General features: G+C 44.9%; 1 protein-coding gene across 3 annotated transcripts in view; it reads right to left on the reverse strand.

Annotated features, from left to right (window-relative positions):
• KCNAB1 (potassium voltage-gated channel subfamily A regulatory beta subunit 1) overlaps positions 1–22,076 on the reverse strand; it is a 370,129-nt gene that overhangs the window by 85,323 nt on the left and 262,730 nt on the right. The window lies entirely within an intron of this gene.

Consider the following 22,076-nt stretch of genomic DNA (forward strand, 5'->3'; position numbering starts at 1 on the left):
ACCTACTGAATCTGAGGGGGGTACCCTCTTTGGAAAGGACATGCCCCCTCCCCCAGTTAAAGTCCCCACATGTTCCTGCTGTATTCCTGACCCTGAGTGGAATCGTTATTCACTATTGCCTGTTCACTGCCATTTTATTACTGTAGAATGAAGAGAAAGGCGAACTTGTGCATCGCCTAAAGACTTGTGCATTTTTTTTTTTTTTGGTTGATGAGAAGAATGCCCGGACAAAGAATGTTTGTACAGCAAGATCACAACTTACGGCACCATAATGAAACCAGATGTGACTGGTGTACAGAAAAGATGTGTGTTGAAAAACTCAGTGGGCTGAAGAAATGACAGCGTTTGTTTTCGAATGAGAATAAAATAAGTGATGCTGTGAAATGTGGATCTCTATTAAGAGGAAAAAAAAAACTGCCTGAGCATCAAAACCTTTTTACAGACGAGTTTATAAAAAACCTCTTTTGAATGCAGTAGAAATTATGTGTCCACAGCATAAACGAGCACTTGCAAATGTTATCCTAACCAGAAACACTGCAGCTCAGTATGTCAAAAATACAGTTGAGAATTTTCAGGATAAGTTAAATTATTGGCATTTTCTATTGCAGCAGATGAGAACACAGGTATAAATGATAGCATGGTTGTAGCTATAACATTCATGATGGGGTGAGAAAGTCAAAGGTGTCAAAGAACTTTTGGACAAGGAGTCAATGGAAAGCAAAACACCAGGAGATGGCTTACTTTGTATAAAGAAAAGGGTCTCATGCCAGCAGAGTTACTGCACAGTTAGTGCTGCTACACTCAGGACTTTCTTGATGGGTGGGGTTGATGTAGGACCTGTCAAGGAACAGATTCCAGGTGGCAGTGTTTTGTGGGGACTCTGTACCTAAGTCAGTTATTGCCTCATTCATCAGGCACTGCTTAGAACTAAAAAGCTAAGGTGGGACACGCCATGGATTCGGTAATCAAGACAGTGAAATCGCCATTCTTCGATGTCATGGAGCAAAAACAGGTCAGTGTTTGCTTGATGAATTTGATGAAGATTCTCTACCTATAAAACCATTTACAGCAATTCTATCCAGGTTGAGAAGAACCTTTGTTTAGGAAGAGTTCTATTCCAAAATGAACCCCCTCGTTCAAATAGTTAAGGCTGCGCTTGTTACATCGCTGTAAAAAAAGACAGGCTCTGACGTTTGGGCACAGAAGAAAAGATGCTGTCAGGCTTTTGATTTCAAATCAAAGCAGTAATGAATTTTGAAAGAAAAATATCATAAAATAATGAACATTTTTCCTTTACAATGGTTTTTACTGTAAAGTAGAACGTGAATATCAGATATATTTACATTGAGTTAAAGGAGTACACCAGAGCTTAGTGAAAACAGAGAACGTTTGGCTTCCTTTCTGGGAGTTTGTTATTCTCACATTCGGCTTACTTTGTTCAGGTAGACTACCTCCCTGGCCCTTGAGACACTTGCTACTCATTTGTTTTACAGTCATTTATCGACTTTATGTCTTCCACCAGATACTAAGCTGTCTGAGGGTTAACATTTTATTTTATTCATCTTTATACCACGACAGCTCTAAAATACAATTGGATCCTTCGTAGATGACTGGGACTGGCAAATGTGGGTTAAATTGAACTGAACCGACTTTTTGACTGTCATTAATCCACAAAATAACAGGAATAATTTCCCAGCAAACAAACATTTATTTTGATTCAGAGGGAAATGAGTAATGCTGATCAGTAATCTTTAGTTCTCCTACTTTCTGGGTGGTTGAAGTCTTTCTCCTCGTCCCCAGACGTCCCCTGCCCCCCGCCATGCCCCCTCGTGGAGAAAGGACAGGGAAGGTCTTTCTCCCTGGCTGCAAGCCCTCCAGGAGGAAGGGTGGACAGTGTGGGCAGGCATACCCACCACTTACAAATACAAAACATTCCCACCTCTTCACTGGGGATTGAGCATCAGCCTTCTGGATGAGGGAGCTCCGTCTGTCTGCGTGACTTCACTCCCTACTGTGCACCCTTTTAGAAGTTCTAAGGTGGTTTGCTAGCTAACGTGATCCTCAAAAATTCTCTGTAACAATTTTATTAATCATTTTTCTGCCTCTAATGAGAACTTGTCCTTGAGACCCGGGATGGCGTATGATCATTTCACCGTGAAATCTCAAATTAGTGGGATGTTCCTTAAAAGACAATTTTACTAAACTGACACTTGTTATTTCCAACCTTTTAAAAGCACAAGGAGGATATAAAGAGAATGGTTGAACTTTTAAGGAGCCCTGGTGGTGCAGTGGTTAAGCACTTGGATATTAACTGAAAGATTGGTAGTGTGACCCCACCAGCCACTCCATGGGAGAAAGATTAGGCAGCCTGCTTTCATGAAGATTTATAGCCTTGGAAACCCTATGGGGGCAGTTCTACTATGTCCTATAGGGTCGCTATAAGTCAGGATCGACTCGACGGCAACAGGTTGGGTTTTCATTTACCACGTGCCAGGCATTGTTCTTAAACTACTGGGATATAACAGTGAGCAAAACTGGTAATTATTCCTCCCCTCGTGGAGCAGATTCATGAAGAGACACATAATAAGGAAAATAAGTAAAATACATGGTGTTTATTTATGAATGTTAATTTCATAAATGAATAAAATATAAAATACATAGTGCTTATTGATGAGTGTTAGTCATTTTTATAAAGCAAGGATTGGGTATATGAAATGTCAGGGGTGAGTGTTGCAGTTTTCCATTGGGTGCCCAGATGAAGTTCACAAAGAAAGTGACTTTTGAGAAAAGCCCTAAAGAAAGGGGGCTGGCCGTGCAGCTATCTGGGGAAAGACTGCTCTGGTTGGGAGGAACAGTGAATGCAGGGGCCTGAGGTTGGGGACAGCAAGAGGCCGGTGTGGCTGGAGCAGAGAAGTCACGGAGGCCAGATCCTGTTGGGTGTTGTGACTGCAGGAAGAACCTTGGCGTCCACTCAGTGTGAGAGGAGAGGCCGATGATGGGTTTTGAATGGAGGAGAGATCCAATCTGACCTTCTTTTAACCAAAAGGAACATTCTGCTGCAGTATTGAGTATAGGCTGCAGGGGGCGAGGCCAAAGCAGAGGAAGCAGCCAGAAGGCTGTGCCAATCATCCAGGTGAGACTTGATAGTACCTTGGTCCAAGGTGGTTAAAGCAAGGATGGTGAAAAGTAGATGATTCTGGGTATATTTTGCAGGGGAGACAATAGGATGTGCAGATGAAAAGGATGTAGGATGTGAGAAAAGGCAAAACTTCAAGGAGAAAACCAAGGTCAGAGCAATGGGAGAATGGAGTTGCCATTAACTGATGAGCCAATCAACACATTTCTTTATGGATTTTGACCATTTTAAGGTCTACAAACTGAGCACATGTTAACTTCAGGTTAATGTACTCAAGGTTGACCAAATGATGGAGAAGAAATGCAAATACCTGCATTTCCACATGCATAGGCATGCTATCTATGTTATATAAGGGAACACTGAAGAATTTAAGGTTAGAGTCAAACCCCAGATCTCACTGAACTTACACAACACGCTGGGCAAAATTAATGACACTTCCAGTGTCTCATTTGTATAGCATTATCCCTAGAGAGGAGCCCTGGTGCTGCTAACCAAAAGGTTGGCAGTTCAAATCCACCAGCCACTCTTTGGAAACCCTCTGGGGCAGTTCTGCTCTGTCCTATAGGGTCACTGTGAGTCAGAACCCACTGACAGCACCTGACAACAACAACGACATTGCCAGAGAGGTGTGGAGCTGGAGGGCTGAGTATCCTCCCAAACTGTGCACCCACTAAGAAATAGAGGGTAAATCCAGGACTACCACTGACGTGGAGAAGGAGCACTAAGCTGCTGGCCACCACCCCAGATCCCAGAGCCAGGGCATTACCCTGGTGTCTACTTTCTCCCTCTGAGCTATGGGCTGTCTCCCACCGAGAACACAACCCTTCCTGATATCTTTATGTCCAAATCCTACGTATCATTCAGGACCGATAACTTCAGCTCAGAGTCCAGTGCTGGCAGACCACAGTTCCTTAACACTTCCTCTGTTGAGTCGATTATGTCTTACCATAGTATCAGAATATTTTAGGTCTGTGTTCCATTAGCTTTGTGACCCTGAGAAAGTCCCAACCTCTTAGTTTCTAGCTTTCTTATACACAAAATAGGGGAGTTGAAGCTTCCTTCATTTCTATAATTCCATGATTCTAGGGTTGGGCTTTGAAGGGAGAAGTCATCCTATCTACTCTTCTCCAAGCACTTTGTAAAAACCATTGTTACGCCACTGTCCACATTGTGTTATTTTATTATGGTCAGTAAATAGGTAACAGAACATTTGCCATTTCTACAAGGCCACATTGTATGTTAATTATATAATTTATTTTTACATGTGATTTCCCCATCAGACTGCAACCAACCATCCTGATGGCAGGAACCAAGTTCAATCTAAAATTTTCATTCTAGCCACTGGAGTGAAGCAAAGCACATAAACGAACAAACAAAAAAACCCAAAAAACACCAAACCCGTTGCCATCGAGTTGATTCTGACTCATAGCAACCCTATAGGACAGAGTAGAATTGCCCCATAGAGTTTCCAAGGAGCGCATCATGGATTTGAACTGCCGACATTTTGGTTAGCACTGTAGCTCTTAACCACTACGCCACCAGGGTTTCTACAAAGCACATGGTAGGTACTTAATAAACGCTTGTCGAATCAGTGCATAAATATTTTAAAAACGTGGGCAACCCAGTGCGCTAAGAAAATTCTCTAACAAGAGAGCATTTGCAGAATGTTGGTGATTTCCTTCACTCGATAGCCTGAATTATTGGTCTTCAACCCTGGCTGCATTTGAATAGCCTGGGGAGATTTAAAAAATACTGCTGACCTGGTACCTCACCAGACCAATTAAATCAGAATCTATCGGCTCGGGACCCTGGCATTAGTATTTTAAAAAGATTCTCAGATACTTCAAATTGCTGCCAGGGTTGAGAACCGCAGTTCTATACTCGTCCCATACTGATACACTTCTTTACATCCTCACTTGCCTTTCTCATTCTTTTACTCAACTGTTACTACTCATTTTTTCAGAATTTTAGTGACTTGCACAAAGGTCAAATAACTCATAAGTGGAGGAGCTGGGATTTTTTAAATCCAGGCAGACTTATTCCATATCTCCCTCCCCACCTTTAATCACAGGGTGATGTGGAGACAACCCTGTTGTTTTCAATAGAACAGGCAGGTTGCACAATCACCTTATGCTTCTTCAGGCTGATTGGGAATCATAACAAGCAGTAAGAAAATTCCTAGAAATCTGGCTGAGGGGAAGTCTCAGGTGATGGGCAGGAATGTGCAGATGGGTGACAGAGGTAAGGAACTGCCTTCTTGCCCTTGACGCCCTTTACCAATTGAAGGGCATGGAATGGAGGTACCACCTGCTGGGGTGACAGTAGCGTGAGTGGCAGTAGGGGGGAATCAGAGAGCCTTGGGATGGAATCCCGACTCCATTACTCACTAGCAGGGTTGGGAGACAGCTATAATAATAATAAGACAGTCAAATCCACGTTCCTCCCTACCCCGATACCTCCTCCACCAAACCTTCCTTGTGATAGTTCACAGGGCTGTTAGGAAAGTTCAGTGAGATCTGATAAGTGCTTAGCAGCATCCGGCATTAATTCCCAATCTTACATCACTGATTCTTAAGTTTGTGGGTGGATCAGAATCTCCTAGGATCTCACTCTAAGATTCTGATTCTTCAGATCTGAAGTGGGGCACGGGCATCCCAGGTGCTTGGGAGGTAAACTGGATGTACATCTGTGCCTGGCATATAGCCCAACCCTCCGTGTTTTTCAAATGACGAGAGAAGGATCTTTGACGCAGACGAAGCTTCTTCCTGGTTCTGGCTTGCATCTGTTGATGTTTTCCACAGAGCCTGGCCCATATTTTTGGATCCAAGCTGCAGCCTGGTCTTTCATTTTTGGCTTCTAGCGTGTTGCTAATGAGCATCTGGCCAGAGTTAACAAACGTAATAACAACTTAGCCTTTTCTTTTTACTTTGATTATCTGCTCTTATGAGAACCAAGGATCCACAGAAGCTCCGGGGGTATGCTCTCACATCTGCATGTCAGAAGAGCTTGGAACAGCAGTAAAACCAGGCAAGGGAGGGGTAAGCCCATGTGGAATAACAGTGCACCCCTCAGGCAGGTGAAGTGCAAGTCCTATTCGTGGCTCCACTAGACAATATAATGTGTGTAGGGTGTGTGTACATCCACACACACACACACACGCACACACACAGACATGCACACTTATGTATTTTAAAGATTAAATTTATTTAAAACCTTTTCCACTCTTAAAGTTTCTATGTAAGTACTTAGTAAAGCAGGCAACTGGAGCCTTGGTGATGCAAGTGGTTAAGAGGTTGGCTGCTAACCAAAAAGTTTGGCAATTCAAATCCACCAGCCACGCCTTGGAAACTCTATGGGGCAGCTCTACTCTGTCCTGTAGGGTTGCTATAAGTTGGAATTGATTCGATGGCAATGGATTTAAAGTAGGAAATTAAGGCTAAACGAGAAGGACACTCTCAGCCTCCACCATATGGATCCATGGTGCTCGTCTATAGTCTTCTGTGCCAGGTGCTTGACACATCTCAGCTCTAATCCTCCGGCAACTCTGCAGGGTCTGAAAAATTCCACCTAGTTTACAGATGAGGAAGGTGAGTGGTGCAGTCCCTTGCCACAGCTGCTTAGTGGTGAGGTCTCCAAGGCCATATTCTCTCTGCAGCCCCATGTGGCTTTCTGGTAATGACACACGCACCACCCCCACCCACCGCCCCCCAAATGCTCTGCTCCTGCCAAATGGTACTGCTGACTGTTTGCTCTGAATGCTTGTGACAACATCCTGCTTTCATGGATCTGCTCAAGTTCTTTCCTACCTTGAATACCTCCCCCACCAAACCTTCCTGGTGATAAACTTTACACATTTCTGCCCTCAACTTCCTAGCCTGTGGATCCAGAAAGTCATATACTTGCCCCTCTCCTCTTGGCTACCTCTCTGTTCCCTGAGTTTCCCAACTCCATCTGAGGACAGAGTTTATCTTGTCACCTCATGAGCAGCCATCTATGACCTTATGCGCAGAGCACCTCGAGACTTGAACTCTCCAACCACTGAGAACTGTGGAGCCAGGGCTGAGAGCTGGGCAACGATGAGATGCAGTCAGTGTTGAAGCAATCAGGGGACAGGGTACATACAGTGGGCAGGGCAGTGATGGAAACAAGCCAGGCCTTAGATTGGGCAAGGCTGGGGTGGGAGTACCTGACCAGGCCCCACAGAAAACCTGCAGCGGTTGGACGCTGGACCTTCTTTCAATGTCTATGCATGGGCTTGAGGTTTTGAGGCTTAAATCACTGGGATTGACACAAGGTTCTTTATGATCCTTACAGGGAATGTAGAAATATTGGATATTTTCTTTCTTTCTTAGATTTAAAGATCTATGCATTTAAGTGCCAAGGGATACTGCTGGCGCCATTTTAAGACTCATTTCAGGGCAAATCCACCAGGAACCGTTTTGTTTTGTTTCTCCATTAACGTCATCAGTACAGTTTAAAGACAAGCGAGCAGTGTTGGAAGTAGGCAGAATAGCAGTGATGTGAGTTTAGAAGAGGGAGCTGTGTGTTACAAGGCAGAATTGCCAGGCAGTGGTGTTCCTCTTCCTGAGTTGTGAGTGTCGCATAGGAATAAAACTTCACTGCACTCAGTCTTCCCCTAGGAAACAGTGGGCCACTCTCCACATTCAGATGTTAGAATGAATGATACATAGAAATTTAAACCCATGGCTTAATCTCCTTAAATTTTCCTTTGTAGGTATGACTCCTGAACTGATTCACTTAGCACCTTGCTCCTTGTTATGAAAATTTAAACAAAAGCGAAGCCAACAATCTTTAGATGATTTTTTTCTACTGTTACTTTTTTTTGTCTACATTATTGAAATAAGTATATACTACTTGACAAAAAAGTTATTTTTTAAAAAAAACTCTTTCATTGAGAAACCCACTAATAAGCAAGTTTATTAGTAAATAAGGACTTCAACAAATTACAGCTTTCTACTTCCTGAACATAAAAAAGACACAGTGTTTATAGTTTGTTAGTATTTTGTCCTAAGATTCTCATTACAATTTCTCATATTTTCTTGTACTGACACTTGCAACTTGATAGTGATTTCTTACGATGAACCTTCCAGCCCACTTATACCCAGCATCCATCATTAATGTACACCTTCCTCATTTTGTTCTACTGAAGAACTCTTACAAGACGTGCACACACAGTTAACCTAAGTGGAATAATACAGTGTTAGAAAGAAATGGCATCATACATAGGTATTTTTTAAAAGGCTTCCCCATGTGACTATAATGGTAGCAGGGTTGAAAAGGTCTAGGCAGTGGGTTGGATATACAAAACCTCTCTAGAATTTTGTCATTGGAATGGACTCAATCCCTCCACAAGATCTCAGTATGAGGGGAAGCCTCAGAATGGTAGGAAGAGAGAGAATAAAAAACTGAGTCTAGCAGATGAAGAACAATAACATGGTAGTTGAAGGAGGCTTTGATCCCACACTGGCAATTGTAATGCTTCACAGGGTCTTTGGCCCTGACCAAATAAAAGGTTACAGACTGTTCTTTTAAGATTTTCTCTTTGGTGCTTTGCCCTTCATTTTACTAGTACTGTTAACCTCCTGCAAAAAAATCCATTGGCATTAAATGACTATCGCAAAAATATCTCCATGGAAATAAAAAGGGCAGAATAAAAAGGGAGCACCAGCAGTCTCGTTTTCTGGGACAAGATTACAAGGGCCACCAATCCTGATAGCATAGCATGCAAGGGAGACACATCAGTTTGATGCGGTCAGGGCAGAATTTTTCCCACTGGTGCAGAATGATTAATTCAATATGGAGATTTAAAAGCTCAACTGAAGCATAGTCAGAGATGGTCTACTAGATCGCTATACTGTTCCTACATATTTTATTAGCTGTAGACAACTTCTGACTTTCCACTAATAGGTTTTCATGCCTGTGGGACCCATACTTAAATAGAAATACAAAATGCATTCCAAGACAAACATAAATGCCTTTTTTTGTTGTTTTTCTGTGCCACTGTCCCCGTCTTAGCAGAAGTAATTGAGAATGGGTCCCGTGGGTCAACGGAAGGAGCCATACATAGCCTGTAATCCATCTGAATAAAACGCCAAGCCTTCTTAAAATTACGCTAGTATAGAAGTTACATTTGTACACCCTACGTTTCACAAACTCCCAAGTATAAATCTCAGTTTAAAAAAAAGTATGCAACTCAACCAAAAAAAACCAAACCCAGTGCCGCCGAGTCGATTCCAACTCATAGCGACCCTATAGGACAGAGTAGAACTGCCCCATAGAGTTTCCAAGGAGCGCCTGGCGGATCCGAACTGCTGACCCTTTGGTTAGCAGCCGTAGCACTTAACCACTACGTCACCACATGAATAAGGCACAGCTCCAACCAAGTTCTCAGGTGAGCATGCTCAGTTCTCTTTTCCGTGGCACCTTTGTGGCCTTCTGACATTTCCAGCCCGTCAAAATCTTCTAGTGCTTTATCTAATAGTCTATGCCTGAGTTGGAGCTGTGCCTTATTCGTGTCCCACATACATTTATTAAACATCTGGTCATTAGCCTTCACATGCTACAATCTCTCACTCTTGCAGATCTTGTGCAGTTACCTCCTCCACGTTCTGTTTTCAAACTCTTTACCTTCTTCCAGTCTTTCTATTCCTCTGTCTCCAATTCTTCCCTTAGCCAGGAAGGTTAAGACGGCTAGATGACACCCTTCACCACTTAGGAGATTCTCTTGCCCTATTTTCATTGCTTCACTGTCCTTTCACTGCACCTGCCTCGCCAGAACTCATACCTGGATGAATCCGGCTGCTCATCACTGATAACCAAGATGCTGAGCTGTGCTGGAGAAAATCGCATGACTTCAGAGTCTGATATGCTGTGAATTCTTGGTCTCCAGTATCTACCTGTCCCTCATAGAGCCCACCAGTTTTCTGTTTTCTAATCACTGTTTTTTCACTGTGTGGATTCCCAAATTGTTCCACTATTCTCAACCTCAGGTCCAGCCTCTTTCCCATTCGACCTCAGCAGATGCATAACCATGCCTCCTGCTTCACAGAGAAAATAGAAGCAGATAAACTGCAATCCCCTCTGATTCCTGGTACCAAATCCAACAACATAAGCGTAACAGACGCTATTGGTGCCCCCCCAACCCGTCTCACCTTGGGCTTCCAGCTGCCCGACGACTCCCTCTGGCATCTGGAGCCCGTGCTGTCCATGGACACAGAAGGCTAGAATATCTGAGAAGTAAAGGCCCTGCGGAACAACTCTCAGCAGCGACTGACAGGAGTCGGTATACGACCTCCCCCCAGTTCCCTCATCCTCAGGGGGTGTGCATTCTGCGCTGGCTCTCGAGCTCCCCAGTGAGATTTCAGCCCAGTTACCTACATTGGTAACTAGCTTGTTAACACACACTTTTTTAGTTGCCTTCCCTTTCCAATCTCATATCCCCACTCCTCTACTGATTTTTTAAAACATCATCTCCAGATAAACTGTTGTTGTTAGGTGCTCTCGAGTCGGTTCTGACTCATAGCGATCCTATGTGCAACACTACATCCTCACAATTGTTGTAATGCTTCAGCCCATTGTTGCAGCCGCTGCGTCAAGCCATCTCTTTGAAGGTCTTCCTCTCTTTCGCTGACACTCTACCAAGCATGATGTCCTTCTCCAAGGACGGATCCCTCTCGATAACATGTCCAAAGTACATGAGACGAAGTCTAGCCATTCTTGCTTCTGAGGAAAATTTTGGCTGTACTTCTTCCAAGACAGATTTGTTCGTTCTTCTGGCAATCCATGGCATATTCAGTATTCTTCGCCAACACCATAATTCGAAGGCATCCATTTTTCTCTGGTCTTTTTATTCATTGTCCATCTTTTGACGCATATGAAGCAATTGAAAATGCCATGGCTTAGGTCAGGTGCACCTTAGTCCTCAAAGTGACATCTTTGCGTTTCAACAATATAAAGAGGTCTTTTCAGCAGATTTGCTCAGATAAACCTCTTGCCTTCAAATCCTTGTCTTGAGTCTGCCTCAAAGGGAACATAAGACAAGACCACACCCATCTTCTCCTCCTCTCTTCTTGCCATTGTGGAAGGCGGTCTTTTCTTCTATCCAAGGCTCATCTCTCTGCTTATACTCTCGGCCCCATCCCCCTGCTCCCGCTCAGGGCCTCACTCCATCCACTCTCACCTCTCACTGCTGTAGCTTATCTCAGCCTGCTATTCTGCTTTGTGTATTTGATAATAGTTTCACACCCCCACTTCACTTTCTTCTTGTGTTCATATTTGCCTGATTTTTTATTTGCCCCCTTTGTTTATTTTTCATCTACGTCATTTTCCTTAAAGAATGCATCTGGGAACCAGCGTTTTTTTTTTTTTTCACCCAATCTCAGAAACCCTGTAATTTATTATGACGTTATCTCTATTGAGTCTTATTTCTGATATTTTATCTTATGCTTTTAAAATTGTTTCTTTCTTTTTTTTTTTAATCATTTCCTTTTGCCTTTCTTACCTGTGTTTTGCTATTTTGGTCAAGCTGCATCTACTTCCCTCTTCCCCGCCCCATTATGTGCTCTGTGCAGACACTTGGTATGATAAACTGGGCTCACAGTTTGTGTGCAATTAACTGATTGTTACATTTAATCTTCTGGGAAAGTGAGGCCTACTTGAGTCACATGTAGCCTGTCTGCCTGCCTTTATGCTCAGTCCTCTCCAACTCTACCTCCACATTCTGACAAGAATGATCTTCCTAACTCGACTTCTTGAGTTAAATATTTCAGCGATTCCGTATAGCATGACAGACAAACTCCAAGCTTTGTGGCATGGTCTTTGGAGGTCTTTACAATCTTTTTTGAAGGCCTCATATCTTTTTTCGTCATGCCTCTCCAGCCTAGTTCCAACAGGTCATGCTATTTTAGGTTTCCACGCTCCTCCTCTTCCTGAAATGCCCATTTATTCATCAATGCACTCAGGAAATATTTACCGAGCCTCTATCATTCCCCTAGAACCATGCCAGATGTTGGCGTCAAAATGGCCAGTGATGATGTCTTTCTATTCTCTGGAGCCCCCAGCCCAGTGGGAAGGCAGACAAACCTTCAAACAATTACAATACAGCAACCACCAAACCTAGATCTGCAGGAGGGATGAAGAGGAAGTTCAATAAAAATAAATGCCTGTGGCTTTTTCCCAATGCCCATGGCTTTCTTTTCCTTATCAACTTAGATTTCCATTCATTCTGCAAAATCCCTCTGCCTCCAGCAGTGCCTTTTCCCCTGGCTCCCAGGAATGGTGGTCCCTTCCTCCTGTGCCATTTCTGTGTTTTGTAACTCCATCTTCATTTGAGGCTTCTGGTGGCCAGGAATTGGCCATATTTGCCTCTGAATCTCCCGCTCTATGAGTTGGGATCGGCTCCACAGCAATGGTTTTGGCTCTTGCTCTCTTCTGTTTTTTCCACCTCCCTCTTTGTCTCCCCACCTCTGTCACATCCTTGTTTGACTGCTTTTTTCCTCCTTCACCTGGCTCCTTCCTATCCTTTCTCATCCTTAGTACTAAGCTCAGACGTCTCCAGGAAGCCCTCCCTATCTCTAGCTTAGGCAGCCCTTGGGACTGTTCCTACAGCATCTCGTCCTTCTTTCAGAGCACTGATCACACTGGGCTGCACTCATTCATTCATTCATTCACTTGTTCATTCCATAAACGAGCCTTCGCTGAGCCCCTTCTCTGTTTCAGGTGTGTGTTCTGAACTGGTAACCTAACAAGAAACACTATCAGGATAAAAAGTTATCACCAGCAAATGTGATGGGGGAAAATGCAGGGTGTCCTCTGGGGCACATAACAGAGGATCTAATCCACCTTGGGAATCAGGTCGCTGCCCTCTTACCCACCCTACCCCCCTACCTCATGTATGCTGTATAAGGGTGGGGGCTGTGTGCCTGTTTCCCAGTGTCTTCCCAGCACAGAGACTGCACATCTTTGTGCAATCTGTGAACCCATGAATGAAGGAAAGCGGGGGTTCTAGATTCTGTGCTTTGCAGGGTCCATTGCGTCAGTCTCAGTTTCTGTCCTCACTAGCTAAGATGCAGGGTGCATCTGAGCCCAGAAATCCTTCGGGGTGGAGGGGGAGGGGCAAGGCAGCCAATCAGCCTTCTCAGGGAGGTGCTGAAAGGTAAGGGGACTGCTCCGCTCCTCCCTCTTGACCCTGGGAATGGTGTGACAGGTAACAAAATCAGACAGAGGGTTACATCCAGAAATGTGCCTCAGGGCCAGTCCTGTCTCCTTCTCTCTTCTACCAGCAGTGACGAGCACCAGAACCAAGTCAACTCTGACTCATGTTGTGTTGTCAGGTGTCATCAAGTTGGTTTCGACTCATAACAACCCCATGTACGAGGGACCGAAACACTGCCTGGTCCTGCACCATCCTCACAATTATTGTTATGCTTCGGCCCATTGTTGAAGCTGCTGTGTCAATCCATCTCGTTGAGGGTCTTCCTCATTTTTGCTGACCCCTCTACTTTACCAAGCATGATGTCCTTCTCTAGAGACTGGTCCTACCTGATAACATGTCCAAAGTACAGGAGTCATAGTCTCGCCATCCTTGCTTCTAAGGAGCATTCTGGCTGTATTTCTTCCAAGACAGATTTGTTCGTTCTTTTGGTAAACGCTGTATTTCTTCCAAGACAGATTTGTTCGTTCTTTTGGTAGTCCCTGGTACATTCAATACTCTTCACCAACACCACAATTCAAAGGTGTCGCTTCTTCTTCAGCCTTCTTTATTCATTGTCCAGCTTTCCCTTGTATATGAGGCCATTGAAAACATCATGGCTTGGGTCAGGCGCACTTTAGTCTTCAAGGTGACATCTTTGATTTTTAACACTTCCAAGAGGTCTTTCGCAGCAGATTTGCCCAGTGCAATGCATCTTTTGATTCCTCGAGTGTTGCTTCCATGGGTGCTGGTTGTAGATTCAAGTAAAATGAAATCCATAATAACTTCAATCTTTTCTCTGTTTTTCACGATGCTGCTTATTGGGCAAGTTCTGAAGATTTTTGTTTTTGTGGTCTTTGATCTTCAATCAGTAAGTACTTTAAGTCCTCTTCACTTTCAGCAAGCAAGGTTGTGTCATCTGCATAACGCAGGTTGTTAATGAATCTTCCTCCAATCCTGATCCAGCATTCTTCTTCATATAGTCCAGCTTTTTGTATTATTTGTTCAGCATACACACTGAATAAGTATGGTGAAAGGATGCACCCTGATGCACACCTTTCTTGACTTCAAACCACACAGTATCCCCTTGTTCTGTTCAAATGAGTGTCTCTTGATCTATGTACATGTTCCTCATGAGCACAATTAAATGTTCTGGGATTCCCATTCTTTGCAATGTTATCCATAATTTATTATGATCCACACAGTCCAATGCCTTTGCATAGTCAATAAAACACAGGTAAACACCCTTCTGGCATTCTCTGCTTTCAGCCAGGATCCATCTGACATCAGCAATGATATCCCTGGTTCCAAGTCCTCTTCTGAATCCAGCTTGAAATTTTGGCAGGTCTCTGTTGATGTACTGCTGCACCCACTTTTGAATGATCTTCAGCAAAATTTTACTTGCATGTGATATTAATGATGTTGTTTGATAACTTCGTATTTGGTTGAATCACTTTTCTTTGGAATAGGCATAAATATGGATCTCTTCCAGTCGGTTGGCTAGGGAGCTGTCTTCCAAGTTTCTTGGCACAGGTGAGTGAGCACCTCCAGCACTGCATCTGTTTGTTGAAACATCTCAGTTGGTGTTCCGTCAATTCCTGAAGCCTTGTTTTTTGCCAGCTCATGGTGAAAAACTCATGTGTGACTCATGGCAACCCCATGTGTGTCAGAGTAGGACTGTGCTCCACAGGGTTTCCAGTGGCTGGTTTTTCAGAAGCAGATCACCAGGCTTTTTTTTGAGGCACCTCTTGGTGGACTCGAACCTCCTACTGTCTGGTAAGCCACGGAGCTTGTAAAGCATTTATAGCACCCACGGGTTCCCCTCTGCATAAAGAAACCTGGCTGAGTTAGGGTGTTATTTCTGCTCAGTAAGGGCCAAAGGAAAGGCAGCATAGTGCTTAAGGAGGGGAACACAGCATGGGGAGGTAAGGCGAGAGATTAGGAAGAAAACACGAAGCCAAGCCCAGCAGAAAGCTTGTTTTGAGTCACAGTAAACAGAGCCAAGCCAGGTCCTTTCTCTTCCATTTCCTTCTCTTCAGCCTAAAGAAATTCCCACGGTTAAACTATCAGCTCCAATTTAGCCACAGCTCGTGACCTCATCAGGGCCCTGGTGGTGCAGCGGTTAAGGCCTAGGACTGCTAACCAAAAGGTCGGTGGTTCGGATCCACCCACTCCTTGTAAACACCGTGCGGTAGTTCTACTCTATCCCACAGGGTCTCTACGACTCAGAATCGACTTGAAGGCAACGGGTCATCAACCATTTTCTATAACGACATATTGGGGTAGCTTCGTTCTCCTCTCGTTTTCATTAGTTGTCAGATACAAAGTAAGCACTGATGATATTTCTTGCTCGGCTCCCATGGAGCCCCTCCTTTGCATATTTTCATCATCCAGGTGTTTAAGAGGCGGCTTTTATTTATAAATGAGCTCCAGGTATCACTGAGCCTCTCGATTATGGAAAAAATGTAAAGAAGGCAGTATATTAAAAAGGCAAAGCTACACATTTACCTCAGGAAGAAAAATTCTGTCGATTAGGCAAACTGAGGTAGTGAAAGCTAAACATGAGCAAACCAGCACACTCTGTAGAAAAGGCTGGGAGAATTTTAGTTTTCAGCCATGCTATCGAAGATGTAGAAAAGCTCAGTAAGCTAAAGTAGGGGGAGGGGATTGCCAGGATCCAAGAATCTTTTTTTCTCCTTAACTCTTCATGTTAACATCATTATATTTAGCAACTATTCCCCCTCTTTGGAGCCCTGGTGGCACAGTGATTAAGAGCTTGGTTGCTAACCAAAAGGCTGGCTGTTCAAATCCACCAGCCACTCCTTGGAATCCCTATGGGGCAGTTCTGCTCTGTCCTACAGGGTTGCTATGAGTCGGAATCGACTAGAGAGAAACGGTTTTTTTTTGGTTTTACTTCCCCTCTTTAGGTAAGAGTAGAGGGACTCTGGGTGGCACAAACTGTTTGTGCTCATCTATTAACCTAAAGGTTGGCAGTTCAAACCCATCCAGCAGTACTGCAGAAGAAAAGACCTGGCGATCTGCTCCCATAAGTTTTACAGCCAAGAAAACCCTATGGAGCAGTTCTACTCTTTATCAAACGGGATTGCCATGAGTCAGGATCACCCTGATGGCAATAGGCTTTGGGCTTTAAATTTCCTTTGGGAATCCACCTTTTTCCTACTTCCAGTATGCAATCTGGGTGGATTTAAACCCGTCCCCAGCTTCACGGTGGTTCTTGATTGATGGAAGTCATTCTGGATTGACTGCCCAAAGTGGCTGGTTCAGGATCAGAGCCAATGGGATGCAGCCACTTTGCTGGTCTGAGGGGAGACTGAGAAGGGAGCCAAGTCCCAGCTTGCACAGCTCATAATTTGATCCCTGGATTAAGCCATACTTGTCCACTGTCCATGGACTGCTCTGCTATGTGAGCCTAGAAATCTCTGGTTTTGCTTAAGCTGATTCGTTCATTTACCCTGGAAGGTTTCTGATTGATTCATACTTGAAAAACCTAAAAAGTCCTGGGACTTTATTCCTAACTCCATCCATCTGTGGCCCCTAGGGCACATGCATGAGTCTCTACGTGGTTCCCTTCAGTGTGTTAAGCCACACTGGGCCACCCTTCAGGCCTTTATACCACCCTTCAAGGGGCAGTTCCCTGCAGCCCTGTGTCCTCTTAGCTGGAGGACTCCAGAGGTGCAGGCCAGACTCTGCAGTAGGCGGAGCCCCCACAGATTCCCTCTTTGTTGCTCACTCTTAGAAGAGCTCAGTTGGAATTAGAAAACTTTGATTTGGGCTTTTAGGCTGCATAAACCAAACCAAACCGCTGCCATCGAGTCGATTCCAACTCATAGCGACCCTACAGGGCAGAGTAGAACTGCCCCATAGGGTTTCCAAGGCTGTAATCTTTATGGAAGCAGACTGCCACATCTTTTCCGGAGGAGCAGCTGATTGGTCCGAACCACTGACCTTTCATTTGGCAGCCCAGCACTTTAACCACTGTGACACCAGGGCTCTTTGCTTGGTCATTTAAAATAATAATAATAAAAACCATTGCCATCGAGTTAATTTCAACTCATAGTGACCCTATAGGACAGAGTAGAACTGCCCCATAGGGTTTCCAAGGAGCGGTTGGTGGAATCGAATTGCTGACCTTTTGGTTAGCAGTCGGGCTCTTAACCACTGTGCCACCAGGGCCACCAGTCACAGTCCTCCCTCAATCTGGAGAGTGATGCTAGGAGTTGTCCAGGCTCTAACATTTTCTAGTTCTAAAGTAGAGAAAAGGCATTGTCACCCAGCAGCCAACCCAGAGTCCTGAGTTTGACCATTGCCCAGACTGCAGACAGTTCAAGCTGGATGGGACCTTACACGTCTCGTTCAACCACTCATTTCTGGAGGAGGAAGCTGACGTCCTAGACATGAAGAGACTTGGACCACAGCCATGGCTGTTTGGTGGCAGGTGAGAGACAGGTTATTCAGGAAGGGGGAAGGGGACAGGGCCCCCTGTCTTTATCATTGGCCTTGGATAAGACATTTCCCCTCTTCCTGCCCCTGTTTACCTCATCCGTACAAGGGGTGGTGATGGTAAGGAATAACCTCCCTGTCATAACTATGATACCTTTTAATGAGACCAAGTTCATAAATTGTTACCAGTTCTGGAAAATTGCCCACATCTGGGCCTGAGGAGAATCTTCTCTCCTGTTCTACCTGACGGTTTTACATGTTTCATTTTTCAATCACAGGTCTTAAAAGCTTGTAAGTTGTCATTTAAGATACTGCACTGGTCCCACCCTGACTGTAGCAAGGGAGAATGAAGAAAACCAGAGACACAAGGGAAAGATTAATGGACCACAAAGGACTAATGGACCACAACTACCTCAGCCTCCACTAGATTGAGTCCAGCACAACTAGATGGTGCCTGGCTACCACTGACTGACTGCTCTGCCAGGGATCACAATAGAAGGTCCCAGACAAAGCAGGAGAAAAATGTAGACTAAAATTCTAGCTCTCTCTCTCTCTCTCTCTCACACACACACACACACACAAAGACCAGACTCACTAGACTGACAGAGACCGGAGAAACCCAGAGAGTATGGCCCCACGGATACCCTTTTAACTCAGTACCAAAGTCACTCCTAAGGTTCACCCTTCAGCCTAAGATTAGACAAGCCCATAAACAAAACGAGACTAAAGGGGCACACCAGCCCAGGGGCAAGGACAAGAAGAGCAGGAGGGGACAGGAAAGCTGGTAATGGGGACCCAAGGTTGAGAAAGGAAGAGTGTTGATGTGTTATGAGGTTGGCAACCAATGTCACAAAACAATATACGTATTAATTGTTTAATGAGAAACTAATTTGCCCTGTAAACCTTCATCTAAAGTACAATTAAAAAAAAAAATGAGGGCTACTTCTTTGTAGCTGTACCAGGGAGATGAGGGGTGTATGTGTGTGTGTGTGTACACTCATGGGGTTGTTGAATGGAATTCTCTGTAGAGAGGATTCCCATAAAATCAGGAGAAACCACCTCCTGCTTTCCCTTCTCAAGCTCTCCCTGAGCCCGGCTCTGGCAGTGGGTGGAACACCAGCCTGGTTGTTCTCTTACTCAGCTGTATCTCAGCCTACTCTAAGCTCTCATGCGTGAAGGCAAAGACATACGGCCAGCAGTCCCTGGTAATTCAGAGGGCAACCCAGTCGTCAACAATTCTTTAGAAGGATTTTACCCATGAAAGCAGGAAAGTAGGAATAAATATTTTAAGCAATTTTGTAAAAACACAAGGCCTGTTCATTTTTAATATGTACAACACAACCGCATTTCTTCAAGTTAGACTTTCCAGAAAAAGCGAGAAGCCTAAAATTCTCTTGTTGTACGTTCAACACTTATACACTGTTTAAATTCTGTGGGTATTTGGTCTTAAGGTAGTTCACTCTGTTTGGTATGCAGAAAAATTGGTAATCTCTCCAAGGGAAGAAATTGTACTTTTAAAACTGTTTCTCAAGTCGCTTTATAAATACCTATTATTATTGTGGAAATCCTGGTGGCGCATAGTGGTTAAGAGCCACGGCTGCTAACCAAAAGGTCAGCAGTTCGAATCCACCAGGTGCTCCTTGGAAACTCTATGGGGCAGTTCTACTCTGTCCTACAGGGTCACTGTGAATCCGAATCAACTCGACAGCAATAGGCTTTTTTTTCACTTTTATTATTGTTGTTGTCACAGTAGGTGAGGTGGCTAGTTGACATCAACTTTGTTCAAAAGGATGGGAGTCACAAAGGGTGCCACAGAAATAATACCATCCACGTTAAATATTTAATGTCTTCTTCTCCTGGTGTCAAAATATTTAGTGCAGTGTGAGCTTCTCTACAGCAGAGGGAGATGAGCCAGGAGTACGTTCCGCACGCACGCGCAGCACGTTAAAAAGAAGCCCACACAGTTTATTCTAGGACTCCCTGTTTGCTTTGGCTCTAGACGATGTCCTTGGTGAGGGAGGGGCATAAGGCAAGGCTGACCCCAGGTGGCTGGAGGTGAATAGCAGGAGAGGTTAGCTCAACTTCCTGCCCCAGGCTTAGGCTCGAGAAACGCGCAGGCCAGCCCCCCCAGATTTTCATTTTTTGGAGGCTCCAGTTCAGATGGGAATGCCTCAGAGTGGCTCCCAGTGCCAGACCTGGGGCAGCAGCCACCAAATAGACAGAAATCATGGCTGCTGGCTCCTGGGTCACCTGATAGCAGTTCACACATTCACCATCTCTTTCCATCTGATCAGGGCAACGGTTTCCAACCCTGGGCCTGCCTCAGCACCATTGGTGCAGCCTTTTAAAAACACACAAGGTGCCCGGAGCCCACCTTGGGTGCTTCTGGTTCAAAAGGCCCGGGTGGAGACTGGCCACCTGCATTCCGATGTACAAAAGCACCACTTAGAGACACAGTTGGCTTCTCCAGGGTCTTACGTATGTGCCTTCATGACTTCATTGCTTCACGGATGAAGTGTGAGAGGGCTGCCTAAAAGAACACAGACCCTGGTGCAGGGTCGTCAGTTTGTGGTGCCCAGGAATGACAGCCTTGAGGCTCCTGTGAAACAGGGTCCCAAAGCCACACGGTGTCATTTCTCTTCTTCACTGCTTAGGTCCAAAGCCTGCCTGGTGGGGCTGCATAAAGTGCCCTTCCTGACAGTGACCAGCCCAAGAGAACTCCATTCAGGCTGGTGATGCTCTGCACCAGGTTCAATGTGTCCTCACCTGAAAAACGATCTTGTGACGCCCTGTCTCTCACCCGAGCCCTTCCCATCACTCCGATGAACGCTCATCTGTTCAGCTTCCACATACACCTGGGTGTGGTTTAAAAAAATCGGCAAGATGACTCTGCTTGCAAGCATCTTATCTGCAAGGAAGCACAGCCATCCGGAGCCAATGGTGCAGTGTGAAAGCAGCCCTTTGCAAGCACCTGGAGGAGCGGCTGCCTGCTGTGGGGCGTCACCTCCCACAGGAGAATGGAGCACCTCAGGGTATGAGCAGGCACTCTTTCTACCTGCAGAAGGAGAGCCTGGCCTCCTCTGATGGCTCTGAGCCCCAACCGGCCTGTACTCCCTGTCACTGTGTTTGCAGTAGGCTCCCTGGTCCCTGGCCCTTTCTCCAGCTCCCCTCCCCACCTCACCTCCATTCAGCTTCCTCCATTTCTGCTGCTCCAGAAAGCCAAAGAACTGGGCTGACTCCAACAATTCGTGATTTCTGACTTTAGCTGGATCTTCACCATTACCCAGTTGTCAGGGTTCTCCAGAGAAATGGAAACAGTATACACATACTGTTTATAAATATATATATATGTGTGTGTGTGTGTGTGTGTGCTCACGTGCATGTATATATATATATATGTTGTTTCTATATATATATGTTGTTTCTATATGTGTATATACATACACATAAACCAAAAAACCAAACAAGCTGCTGTTGAGTCGATTCCGACTCATAGCGACCCTATAGGACACAGGAGAACTGCCCCATGGGATTTCCGAAGGAGCGCCTGGTAGATTTGAACTGCTGACCTTTTGTTTAGCAGCCGTAGCTCTTAACCACTGTGCCACTAAGGTATATGTATATACTGCTTCTATATATATACTGTTTCTACATATGTATATATATATACACACAGTCATGCATCGTAGCTTAACGTCCACAATATGTTCTGTGAAATAGGACGTTATGTGATTTGAACATTGTGGGAACACCATATTACTCGGCAAAGTATATTTGCTTCCTCAGCCTCTGTTCCCCTCTCCAGTCTGCCCAGTTCAGTGGCTTCTCCAAGGCATCTCTCCGATCTCTCTCCTCTGGCCCTGATCCCCCTTTCATACCCTGTCCTAAGCCCTCCCTTACTTTCCTTCCAGGCTCATCTCTTGCTGTCCCCTAACATCTCACCCTCACAATATTTTATATGATATAAAACACGATTTATATTTGAGCACCTCACTCTATGGAGCCTCCCTCCAGGCCACTGCTTGTGTTGCTGTTTCTGGTCAATGCTTCTCCAACTGGTGGACATCTCCTTCCAAGTCTCAATTCACGCAGCACCTTCCCTGTGAAGGCATCCTGATTGCCCGGGAGACCTTCCTCGTGCTGGTGTCATCCTGCACTTTGTCAAATACATTCTTCCTTTATTCTGGCATGTCTCTCACTACCCTGTAAGCAATCTGAGGGGAGGGTCCAGTCCATCTTCGTCTTGGCATCCCCTGTACCCAGTCCATA

Source organism: Elephas maximus, chromosome 23 (assembly GCF_024166365.1).
Source record: "Elephas maximus indicus isolate mEleMax1 chromosome 23, mEleMax1 primary haplotype, whole genome shotgun sequence".
Lineage (NCBI taxonomy): Eukaryota > Metazoa > Chordata > Mammalia > Proboscidea > Elephantidae > Elephas > Elephas maximus.